The sequence below is a fragment of the Calidris pugnax genome, unplaced genomic scaffold, assembly GCF_001431845.1.
Source record: "Calidris pugnax isolate Ruff unplaced genomic scaffold, ASM143184v1 scaffold70, whole genome shotgun sequence".
Classification (NCBI taxonomy): Eukaryota; Metazoa; Chordata; class Aves; order Charadriiformes; family Scolopacidae; genus Calidris; species Calidris pugnax.
The window spans coordinates 7976272-7989770 of record NW_015090862.1 but is presented as its reverse complement, the minus strand read 5'-3'; positions in this window follow the sequence as shown (position 1 = coordinate 7989770).

Sequence of the window (13499 nt, the reverse complement as noted above, 5' to 3'; positions counted from 1 at the left end):
ATTGAAAGTTTAGAGCAGAAAGGAATGTCTGACTTGGATAGAGGAAAACAGTTAATATATTGGAGCCAAATCTGCTCTGATCTACAGTGAAATAAATCCTTCTCTAATCTCAGAGTGGAATTTGCTGCTGACATACCCATTTTAATGTGGCAGTTACCCAGGACTTGAAAGGTTAAGACTGTTAGGGCTCAAAACAACATTACCCATCTACAGTAACTGTAACCCTTAAACTTTATGATATCTTTTTATAAAAGTGCTAGTTTTACATACTGTTATAACTCCAATGTTTTCAAACACAAACCTTTCATTTCACAATGCAGAAAAGCACCCAGTTCCACAGATCTACACTACTGTAGCAATCACTCCATTCAAATGCATCAATGCATAGAAGACAAAAACATCCAGAACTGTTTTTTTTAGAATTATATATTGTGAAATACATTCATTCAATAAACTCTGCTCCTTTCATAAAGTGAGATGATGTTGTGCTGTTCATATTTTTGCAATCATCTCTTTAGGTGCAGCTAACTTTATGTAGGTACAAATATAATTGAAGAGATCTAAGAGTTAACATTGCACTCTGAGCAGAGTCCAGCAGATGGCACACACAGAAAATTTGTTCATGCAACAAGAACAGCTTACGTATTACAGAAGTCCCTGTTGATATAAAAAAGCTAAAAGCAGATAAACTCCTATGGTCTTGTTCAGTTATTAAACGCTGCCTTAGGAGGAGGTGGAGTCATTCTAGAGTGCTTGAAAGTGTAGAAGTGGAGAGAAAACTAAGCACTGGTAGCGTGAACAGAATTTATTGGCATTATTCCAATTAGTACTGGCATTAGAACATTATTTTCAAGTACCACACTTTACTAAAGTGTTCTTCCAGTCTACTCAAGTGGAATTTGTACCATTTGGCATCCAGATTGATAGAACAGTGCTTATTAAGTTTCAAAATGATTTCTGAGAAATTGTAAGGCTCTGTCGGTATTCGAAGCGCAATTCAGTTTAACCTAATTAATTTGATGCATTGATACTAACTCACTTTCTCTTAATATGACATTTTTAGATTATTTTACCTTGTTGCTTGGTTAATTTAATTTAGTGACTCTATGGCATTCTTCCATAGTCCAGAGCAGAACTGGCATCTCTAATGAAACATTAGTCTTTAGTGGATTTTTGTGTATTGATCCTTCAGTGAGTAATGCAGGTCCCAATACTTCATGCAGCCTCATCACACTTCTACAGTAGTTAGGAACTTATCAGTCCAAGAACTGAGCATGTCTTCATAATAACTCTTTATTCGTTAAATAATTGTGGGTCAAAACCAAGACCAGTCAACTCAGCTGCAAGAAAAGGATATATTTGGCACAATGTGCACACCTCCATTAAACTGCCTGATTAGAGCTGAAAATACCTTCCATCAGATTTCAATCACTTAATTCCTCTTTAGTTTTAGAAGAGCTGATTAGCATCTCATTCAATGCTTTATAAACTTAACCTTACCTTGTAATGATATGTAGATGGAGTTGAATTTCATTCTCCATTTAGCAGCCATTGAAAGATTCTTGGCAAGTAATTATAGATCAAAATAGCTATATTCAGAAACTGCACCTTCTAACACCTATATGCATATTTGTATTTATATTCACCTTCTTTCATTCCAGCAAATGTTAGAAGACATTTTTCAGTGTTAAACAATAGTTCAAGAGAGACATGAGAAGAGTATAAATCAGTATTATTATAATATTAAGTATGGTGCTAACTGCATTAAGAAAATTGCCACTTACTTTCATTTCAGAAAGCACATAATTAAATTTTGCAAAAGGATTAGATCCAGCTACTGAATGAAAGCTAAAGCAGCTGCAAATGGGTCTTTTTCTGTTTGATGTGAAGCGAAATGTTTTCAAATGAAATTTCACCAGCTCAGATGTATAAATACAAATGAAACTATATTTATTGGTCTTGTCTTCCTTCTTCCACAAAGAATAATGCAAAGAAGATAAAATTATACTATAGAAATGTTATCAATCCATTATATTACTTTATCTTAGGATCTCAAAGCATGTTATATCAATGAAGCCTTCAAAACAGAGCTGACTTGCTAAACTCATGCTCCAGAGAAAGGTTACAGTGCTAAAAAATCTGCAGTGTAGTTCAGGATCTAATTGTCTGCAGGCCCCTTCACACCAATGACAATTTTTTGTCAAAACCCCCAAACACTGAGACCATAATCCAGTAAAAAATGCCTTTGCCTAGATGCCAGGATATATGGCCGGAGCCTGCACCTCTGAAGATGTATGCATGGTGTAAGTAAATAAGACTATGTATACAGTAAATATTTGTCTAATACTCTGTAAATCATATGATCTAACAATTTAACCAAAAGTGAGCAGAGCAGGAAAGATATAATAAATATATGACAATACTTTGGTTATAATGTACAGTAAAACTCAGGGAGAGCAGGAAGTTGCAGCATAAAGAAAAATGAGAAGGTAAGCCAACCATTATTGCAAGTGTATCCAGGGAACCTACAGGTGAAGATGATGCCACCACTGCCAGGAATAACACCTCGTTGTCAGAACTGGAGATACTATTGTGTTGTTGTGACACGCTGCCAAAGGAAGTAGAGGGAATAATAGTCATCAATGTTGGGACTCCACACATTGTCAAGATGTGGCCAAGAAGGCCAATGGTCTCTTGGGGTGCATTAAAAGAGAGCATGGCCAGCAGGCTGAAGGGAGCTCATCTTCCCCCTCTGCTCTGCCCTGGTGAGGCCACATCTGGAGTACTACATCCAGTTCTGGGCTCCCCAGTTCAAGAAAGACAGGGAACTACTGGAGAGAGTCCAGCGGAGGGCTACAAAGGTGATCAGGGGACTGGATTATCTATCTCTCTTATGAGGAAAAGCTGAGACACCTGGGTCTGTTGGGCCTGGAGAAGAGAAGATTGAGAAAGGATCCTATCAATGTTTATCAGTATCTACAGGGGGGGTGTCAAGAGGATGAGGCCAGACTCTCGTTGGGGGTGCCCGGTGACAGGACAAGGGGCAACAGGCACAAACTGGAACACAGGAAATTCCATCTCAACATGAGGAAAAACTTCTTTACTTTGAGGGTGCCAGAGCAGCGGAACAGGCTTCCCAGAGAGGTTGTGGAGTCTCCTTCTCTGAAGATATTCCACACCCACCTGGATGAGTTCCTGTGCAATCCACTTTAGGTGAACCTGCTTTGGCAGAGAGGTCGGACTAGATGATCTCCAAAAGTCCCTTCCAACCTCTGCTATTCTGTGTTGCTGTGAAGATCCAAGGAGAACACTTTAAGAGAGATATAGGAGGCTTGCTAAAATGTACCACCTGGGGTTTATTTTTGCTTGCTTATTGTTATTAAGTGGTTTACCAGTAAATTATTGTCTCTGTATCACGCGTTTTCCTTTGTTGCTGGCAAGTATCCTGCTTCAAAATAAAAAGTGCAAGAACATCAAGGATTTTTTTTTGTTTGTTTTTTAATAGCTACTTAAAATTATATCAAGAAGTGACAACTCACTATTTTCAGTTCCAGCTACACACTAGAGCTCTTTGCTATACCAGGAGAATGTCACCTAGCAAATACAAAAGCTTGTGAAATTCTCTAAAATTTGAGTCATTTATCATCAATCATTTCTGAAAAGTTTCATGGGAACTGTATCACGATCCAACAAAGGATAAATTGTTTTGAACTACCTCTTAGAAGGGTAAAAGCTTTTCCTACAGCATGCTAATACAAAACATTGGCATGCATGAGATAGAGAGGTTTGTGACTCGCAGGACAAGGAAGTTTGTGCAGACTAAACAAAGATACACTCCTTAGTGAGCATTCTCTCCTGGGCACTCTCTGCTCTTTGGAAACTGCTCCTCCTCAAAAGCCCTGTGAAGAGCTTGAGTTTAAGAAGGCCAAGACTGCAATTTATCTGCTACCACTAACAATAGAATCTAAGGTTGGGTAATTGTAAGAAAAATAAGAGAAATAAAAAACATACCAACCCACAATATTTTGTGAAAGGGAGGGCAATGATGCAGTACTGATGTGCAGGTATAGTCTCCCAACTTTATAACCTAGTGAAAGCCCAAGTTTGCCAGTTCTTTAAAACTATCAAGCTACAGATCATCAATCTGTGAGCAGCTTAAGGCATAATATTTGATTTACTTACATTTCAAACCAAATTTACTGAATTTTCTGTTTAAAGTTTGCTAATATGAATTCGTTTCCACATTATTTTTTTTTATTAAATGATTAAATTCCCAATTGTCCTCTGAGAATCCAAGGAGTTCTCTGTAGAACAGAAAGCAGGGACAGAGCATGAATAGGAGCAATTGGAGACAAAACCAATCTAAGACACTGCTGCAGCACTTGGCTTCTGAAGAGGCTGATTAATTAGCATGGTGTTTTTGTGACACCACAGGCTTTCAAACAAAATACCACAGACTGGACTTGGATCACAGTAAAAACCCTTAATGAATAATACTGCAGTGGAGCCTTCACAAGTCAATGACTATTTATATCTTAGTCCACAGTTTGAAAAGTTAAAAAATAAACTGAATTGTGACATTTATTCACCAAGACTTATCAGAACTTACAATGTGTGGTTTACAGGGGTTCAATTCAGTATTCTGAGCCAGTCTAATGAAATGTCATGTAAAGTCAGTGGGATTTAGAACACCAAGTGTTACAATTGCTCCTGAGAGCAAGGAAAAATTAATTCTAAATATATTTTAAAATTTACCGCAAAGACATCATGTTCTTCTAACTGGTTCGCAATAAGCAGCAGTACATACGCACAACATAAAACCTAAAGTAACAGTCTTCCGACAGGCTGTCATATGAGATACTTTATGCTTTATCTTATCTGTAAAGCATTGCCATTATTAGTTTTAATAGTATTTTAATTCTGAAATATTAAGGTTGTACTCTGTGCCACAGTCTGGCTTTCTGCACCAAGTCTAAACATTTTCTCTTTTTTTGCAGTGATCATTCTATTGCAACACATATTTTACTATTTTATAACTAGTTCCTATTTGCAGTTTCATTGTGCTATTTCATGACACTAATAAATTATTTTTCTTTAGAATTCTGAAACCTTTAATTTACTTATCCATCCATTTTGCAGCAACATAATAACATAACAAAATACAGCTACAACAGCTTATCAAGGGAGAAACTTTCCAGAGCAGGGACTTAGGCCACATACTACACAGCATTTAGTCCTTGATCTCTTTTTTCCACTTACGAGTGTCTGAAATAACATAAGGGCTGTACTAGAGCCTTCCAAAGCAGTATGTTTTTATGCATAAAACTACACAAAACTAAAGGTTTCATGCATGCTTTGAGATAAATACAAGATCACATGAAAGATGCAAAGCCCGTTGGCATAACAGAGAAAACAATGCCTGGATTCTGGAGGAGATTTATCTACTGCCCTATTCAGCCATCCCAGAGAGAGCTAGTTGAAGCTCTCCAAAATACAGCCAAGGGACAGACTAACATTACTACAGCACAGGCAAACAAGAGGTCTAGTGCCCAAGCTCATTCCTTAGCCCTCTCTTTAGCAGCAGACAATTCCTAAAATCAGGGAGTTACTTGTTCACAAGTAGACATTCCCAAACATTCAGAGTCATTATAATGCATTTTGAATGGAAGAAACCACAGAATTCATCAGGAAGAACATCTGATAAGTAATAAATACATATTGTGAAGATTTTAAAAGGTGTTTCATTGCCCTTTGGAATGAAGTCCATTTCCAATGGAATTCATTATAGTTTACCAAGCCTTTTCTTCCCCCCTCTACTGAATTACATTTAAATGGCCTGCTGAGAGGAAAAAAAAAACCCCGAATAAACCCCAAGCCTTTCTATTAAAGCCTTGTTAATTTTCTTTAGTTTTGGTTGAGCATAGATTTAAGATTAGTGCGTTAAATGGGTTCAGATTCTTAACTCCCTTTGAGAAAAAAAAACACTTATATCACTTATATCTGATACTGGCTTCAAATCCATTTCTAGTGGATCAAACAAACAAAACAGATTATTTAAACCTTTTCAACTCTTAGAGATTTAACTTCAGGTTAACATTCACAGCAACACATTTTTACAGGTTCCTGTAGTAGCCAGATGTGTATATTAATCTCTGTTTAACATTTAAAACATGTATCTAGAAAAACTAAGAATTTAATTAACACCTCTTAATAGCCGTTTCTGAAATCACTATACGACCACAGATACGTTCTAACCCCTTTAGTGTGATTTTGAGCTTTGGTGTTACAGAAAATGCAGAAATGGGTACGTATTAGCTATGCAAGACTATAAAGCACACGATCTCTTGATTACTTTAAAATAAGCACTTAGAAGTTTAATGAAGAGAAATAATTGCCTTCCCCTTACTAATGATGTTTCTGTTAGGTTACTAAATGAAATTCGATGCATCATATCTTTTGTATGTAACCTAGTAGGACACCAAAATGGAGAAACACAGATTCTTTAACCTAATATATGCATACATACACGTGGAAATCAAAGAATGACACATACATTGCTAATCCCATTTATTCCAGAAATAAGGATTATACCATCATGCATTCTTTTTATTTGTGTGCTCTCTCCCTAAAAACTTTTGAACTAAAAAAAAAATTAAAGAGGAAGGGAAGAGAATTTTTAAAATTTTCAAATCCCACAAGTTTTCTGAAACATGCAGCAAGATAAAAGGGAGAAATGCTATAACTGAAAAAACCAACCCACCAACCCTCTTACTTTATTAGGCATCAGAACATGTCTAACAGAGATGCGATTGAGCCTTCTTACATAGATCAAACTTCAGTGCTCACAGTTCAAAACAAAAGGAAAACGAAAGAAAGCTCAAGAAATAAATCAGACACTTCTAGTCCTGATGCCACAGAACTATTTGTTTGGTTTAACCAAACAGAACTTTTGTGTCTTCCTTCCAGCTTTTAGAGAGTCACGTAGCAGAGAGAGAAACTGGCCTTGTAAACCTCAAACAGCAGCAAAGACTAAAATGGGACAGCTAGACATAAACCACTGAATTTATTGAGCAAAAGGAATTGCTCGTATTGAGAACAAACTAGATGGATACTTGAACCCATTTGTTACCCCCTAGAAGGTGACAGAGCATCATTTGGATGAAATATAGCCATCAAGAGTCATGCTTAGAAAATAGTATTCCCAAACAATATTCAGTTTAATAATATCAGATAATAAATCTAGACTGTAAAGTAGGGCCAATTGTGCAAGCAAAATTAACTGTACAAAAGAAACTACATCAAGACTTTCTAAAATTAATTAGGGAACAACTTGCATTAGATCTATTTTAAATCCCCAGCATCCAATATCTCTTCAGAATTAAATACCTTTTAAAGACAAACAACAAGAACAAGGCAATCATTGCAAACTGGTTTGAATTATTTTTCAGAGCAGGTTTCGTATATTAATAGCAATCTGTTTTTGCCAAGTGGGCATAGTATCTTTGGGCCTAGAACAATGACTCACAAAAATAATTATTTTTGTGTAGACTAATTCTGTGCACAAGATATACAGCTGATAAGCAACAGAGCTGTCCGTGACAACTATACTGTTAGGTTATTACTAAAGAATATCAAAGGACTGATTATTATAGGTTGGTGATTATATTAAGTGCGTGTATGTATATAAAATGTTGTACGCTTTTTATTTACCCATATGCCAATCAATGGCAAAACCCCGTCAGGCTTCATAGAATACTTGGTCAGGACACACCAAAATTCTTTTTCAATTTTGCACCAAAAACACTGGAAAAAACCCCATGAAATCTCAAAAAATGTTTTTTAAGATGCAATAAGATTTTTGCATCACAACAGGCAGTCAAACCAGATTATCTAAGACATGTTGGCTGTATTTAATTTTTAAGTAAAAAGCAATACAAAAGCACAACTAGACTTCATATTGCTCCTATTTCAACCAAAAAAGCCTTATGTTTTCACTCAACTCTGTGGCAATATTTTGTCACAATATCCATGTTAGGGAAATACATCTTCCTATAGACCTCTCCTTCACAGCAGTGATGTGTCTCTTTTGATATTTTCATAGCTAAAATTGAAGCTGACTGCAACTCTCCACTTACTTGCACCAATTCTGCAGTTCTAAGCCTTTGGAAGAAGATACTGGTGAAACTGTAATTATACCTGAACTAAAGGAGGCTTTATTAATTCATGCAAAACCTAAATCTATCTTTAATTCCAATATTTAGCCGTAATTGATCATGTCTTTTATTCATCATCAGCTTTCAAACTTCAGAATTTTCACTTGATATCTATAGTTGTGTAAATAAATAAGGTTGCCACTAGCATTTAAATAAATACATAAAGACCAAAAAAAAAAAAAACCAACCCCACAAAACCCACCCAAAAAACCACAAACAACAACAACAAATAAAACCCACAGAACCACAAAATGAAAAAAAAAACCCAAACAAACAAAAAAAACCCCACAACTCAAAAAAGCTAGGTTCTTACTCTTCCTTAAAAACATAACTGAAGAACAAGTCAGATGGATACAGAGAACTCAAAACAGGTAATGTTGTTTGACATGAAGTTTTAAACATTTTGATGCCTAATATTTGTGAGAGGGAAGAGAAAGAAAACGGAGCAAGACTGTTTTTTCTTTGCTCCAATGTGGTAATATTCCATGCTGGACCTCATACACTTATACAATTGCTGCTCTGTCAGAGAAAACGAAATCTCCAGTTTTCAAATAGGATAAAGAGAGTGACAGTGTGAAATTAAGAACTTTTATTGGGGTTTTTTGGTTGGTTGTTGTGTTGGTTTTTTTTTAACCTGTGCAGCAAAAGGTCAACTAGCTCACGGACAAGGCAAGATTTATTATTGTAAAAGCAGTTATGCAAACTCAAACCCATATATCTCACCATCAGTAGAACATACTTCAAATTGTGTTGAGATGGATTTTGAAGGAAAAAAGTCACACTCATTTTAAAAGAAAAAAAAAAATTAACAGCAGACCGCAATATTTACTACAGACACAGCGCACAAAAAACCACATGTAGGATACCGTTTTAGCCTGTAAGGATGAAATGTTAGATGAATTTTCATTTCTTTGTTGGTACATAATACCTAGTATTGCCTGCTACGTCAAGTTGAATTATTTCATCCTAAATCTCAGTTATTAGCAGTTATGAACAAAAAACTGCTTAAGTATCAAACTCTGCTCATAAAGGCCTCAGAGTGAAAGACAACGGTTTATTTGACATCAAGAACTGGAAAAGATATGGGAAATCACACAGAGTTCCCAATTTCAGACAGGATTTTTCCTTTTAGTCAGGAATATTTTTTTTTCTTCCTTTTGAAAACAAGCCCTTTCTTACTCTGAAAGATTCCTTTTCTTTGCGTGTCATCATATGTTTGAATACACGTAGTAAATCAAACTGCTTATTTTCAGTCATATCCTTCTGCTCTTATACCGGAATTGTATATTTCAATATTAACCATTTTACAAGAAACACATCTTGCTGTTCTCATGTTTTTTCTGCTATATTAATCTTCTCTTCACCTTTGCAACTGTTATTAACTGAGAATAAACAGGGAGCTAATTTTGCATGAGACATTCAGTTCCAAGGAAAGTCTAAACCATCTGGAATGGATGTGAGAGGATTGTTGACACTCAGTTTTATTAGACTCCCATATGGTCCTGAATTATTCTTTTTCTTTTTTTTTTTTGTTTTGTTTTTTTGTTTTGAATAGGGAAGCAACGATACACCACAGCAAGATTTTCTGCATCAAAGCTCATTTCCCCCCAGCACTAATATGTGGTACTGTGAAGCACTTGAAATATTTTGTTTATTTTACTTTAACTGGTCAGCCTAGTAATGCCATTACAGGATAAATATGCTTAACTTTTTTTTTTTTGGCTAATATTGGGAATCACATTCTTTAATTACTGTCTTTTGGCCACTCTGCATCCTGATTTCAGGTTGATCAGTAGCAACAGTTGCTTCAAAACAACATTAGAAAAGGATACTCTTATCCTCATCTTCGTAGAACCCAGACTTAGATAGTTCTACTATTACAGTCTAGCATAAATCCGCAGGAGATTCTAAAGCTTTTGAGGAATTTTCCAAGATCAGGTGAAGTAACACAAGAAGATATCATTATTTTCTTGTCTTTCACTGTTACAGTGCACAGAACACACCAAGCATGACAACTGAAAGCCATTCAGTAGTAAAGCACTATGTCGTATTCCTGCTTTCCAAAATGTTTGCCATTAAGGAAAAAAAAAATTAAAATTGCTCTTATATTTTGCGAAAACAAAATGGAAAGCATTTCCATGAAAAAAGTGATCAGTTCATACAATTCTTGTACAAAGTAATGTTTCATCTCCATGTCTACATGACTACAATATGTTCACAGCAAAGAAACAGGAGCTCTAGTTATCCTCTTTAGCCAAAACCAGAAAAAATATTATGTCAAACATATCCCTGAATAAAAGCTTACTAGAAATTATCTTTACCAGAACAACCAGAAATCATAAATCCTGTCTTTGATGATACTTATTCTTCATAATGAAGTACTGTTCACAACAGGTGATGCATGAAGCCCACTGAAAGCACAAGAAGCTTTTCCTTTTGCAACCTTTAGCTCAAGCTCTGTACGTTTTATGAAAATAAGAAAACTGACGAGTGACAGGGTGAAGGAACAATGGAATCATATCAGAGCACAGACATTTCCTGCACTGTCAAATGCTGCTTAACAAGCCTGAACAAGGTTCCACTAGGACTACGGTGCTGTTTGCAGGAGCAGACATCATAGCATCGTTTGTTCCAGGAATGGGTTGCTTATCAGTTGCTCAGCTGTTAGTTTTGTCAACCAGCAGTCTGTTTTCATCTTCTCTCTAGCTGTTGACTCGTCTAAGGCAGCCCTGACTAAGAGTTATAACATGGTAATGGATTGCTCTCTAGATCAATGGGACACACGAGGCCCTCCTCACAAGCCATCCCATTGTCATATTAATAAAGCTTTAATAATATGCTTTGGAAAGAGCATGGTTTTATTCTTTTTTTTTTTTTTTTTTTTTAATCCTTTTACTATCCTCATAATTAAAAGAAATCTTAGCAACATATTTGGGTTAGAGACACTCTTTTTTTTTTTTTTTTTTTTTTTTTTAACAGCTTTACTATCCTCATCAATGATAAAAACCAGAACAGAAATACTATCTTAATCAAATTTGATTGTTCTTCAGCTGTCCACAATGATGAAACGAATCAGTAGTAACTTATATTTTTTGTTTTCAAAAAGTCTTATAAGGATGTCCCTGTCTTTTTTCATAAAGGTGTGTGTCTCTGTCTTCCCTACCTATAGTCTCAGAAATAAAGATCTTTTCTGATTCAACACAGTGTTGACACACAGAAACCTGAGGGTCTATAGCTGGGACATAACGTATTATTTTGCTTTGTTCAAGTCAGCTGGCAGCCAGCAGACAATGGCTGGCTTTCAGCAGTACGAGGAAATCTTGTGGAGTGTTCTCCTTCCCCTCTTATCGAAGTTCTCCCTTTTGCTACTTAGATGTTTCAGACATTGTACTTCTTAAAACTAGGTATTATGTAGGACATATTGTACAGATCCCCAAGTCAGATGGCACTCAGAGCCACTGTATTACCACAGCAAATTGTGAAAGGTTCTTTTGTCAAAATTATTAAAGACATCCCTTATGAGTCCTATTGGAACAATGTCTACTAAAAAGTCTCTCCTGACTGCCTGGCCCATGTACATCTCTTGATGAGAAATTTACATGGACTCTAATCCTTCCCCTTGCTTTTCATCAAAGCTGCTGTTTGACAGTTCAAAAATCTTTTGACTCACATAAAACCTCAGATACTTGTTCCATCACAGAAGCTGGTAATAAGTGATATTTCAGATAATACCCAGGTGTGGTTCACTCAAACTAGACACAAAGTTCTACACAATCCAGTAGACAAGATCAGTAAAATATGTCAAACTGACTGAGTAGACTACAGAAAACCTTGCTGGAAACAAGTATATAGCCATCAATACGTTCTCTCTTTGTTACCTGTGTCAATGCATTTCTGTCATAACATAGAAGTGTTTTGCCTTAAAGTCAAAAACAGTTTCCATAATGGGGAATATCAACCTTCTGTCACAAATCACTATGTACTGCATTTTTTTCAGAAGTTACAAACAATACAACATACTTGAATAAATTCATCAAGTGTTATTGATCATGAGGAATTGAGCCATTAGTCCTGTGCAGTTGCATTGAAATCAAAGACTCATTGAAATGATATTGAATTTTAACTGGGACTTTGATGCTTTTCTTTTTTTTTTTAATGCTGCTTTCAAAACTCCTATACTACATTACCAAATGAGAAAGATTTTAATTTTTCAAGCACATTCTAGTTATTCTAGGAAAACAGGACACTGTAAGTATCCAAAACTGGTGCAGCTGTGAAGGCTTACAGGCTAATTAATCTTTCTTTTCTATTGTTCCCCTATACAACAACATCAAGTGTACGTATTATCACAGTTTAAAGGTTGTATCAACTACATCTCTTTTCTTCCCAGTACTCCATACATATATATATTGCTCCATAATTCTTCAGCACTGTTTTTTTTTTCCAATAAAAACAAGCTGCAAATTGTATTATGCTTTAAGCCATTTTACATTTTATGATTATGTTAAGGTTGTCTCTAATGATTGGGCAGTGGATCAATAAATACTTAGTTGCCTGCTGTATTTCCAATACTCCATAAATGGCAAAATATTACAGCTGTATTCAGTGCAAATGACATTCGCATATGATACACTGAGGAGGCTAATGTTGCAGTAGGGGTTCTTTTAGAAGTAAAAGAGGAGGCTTTTCCTTGTCCAGGTCCTTGACTAATACACGTTCACATTTAAATCCCCCTCTTATAAATTAATCTATAAAATCAGTAATGAATAGGACTTGAAACATTAGCATGAATTAATGGTAGGGTGTTGTTCTAGAATTGGAATTCACTTCACTAAATTACTGGACGAAAATCTTTAAACTGAATTGCCCGTTGTTTACATCAATAGCCACAAGGTATTTGGGAGGGAGGTGTGAGCAGGCGTTGTCCATGGTTCTGAACTGGGAGGGAATCGTGCCCTTTCGTTAGCTCCGCAAGGAACCCGCTCCTCAGCGGGATTTGGCAGCTTGAGCATGGCATGACAATAGTCGCGGTTATCTTGGAGCCGGGGGGGGGGGGGGGGGGGGGGCGGAATCTGGCTGGTTGCCTTTGTAACCTGAAGGAGATCTTTGCGGTGGAAGATTGCCCTAGACTGCAGGGCAAAATGTTAAACATCCGCCGTCCGGTCTTGGTTCCAGTTGGCCATGCCAGCAGACACTTGGACTTGAACTGCAAATTTGCCTTTAGGGGATTAAAGTCCCAATTTACATAACTAATCCCTGCGGTGAGGAAAGGCTAGGCCAGAGACG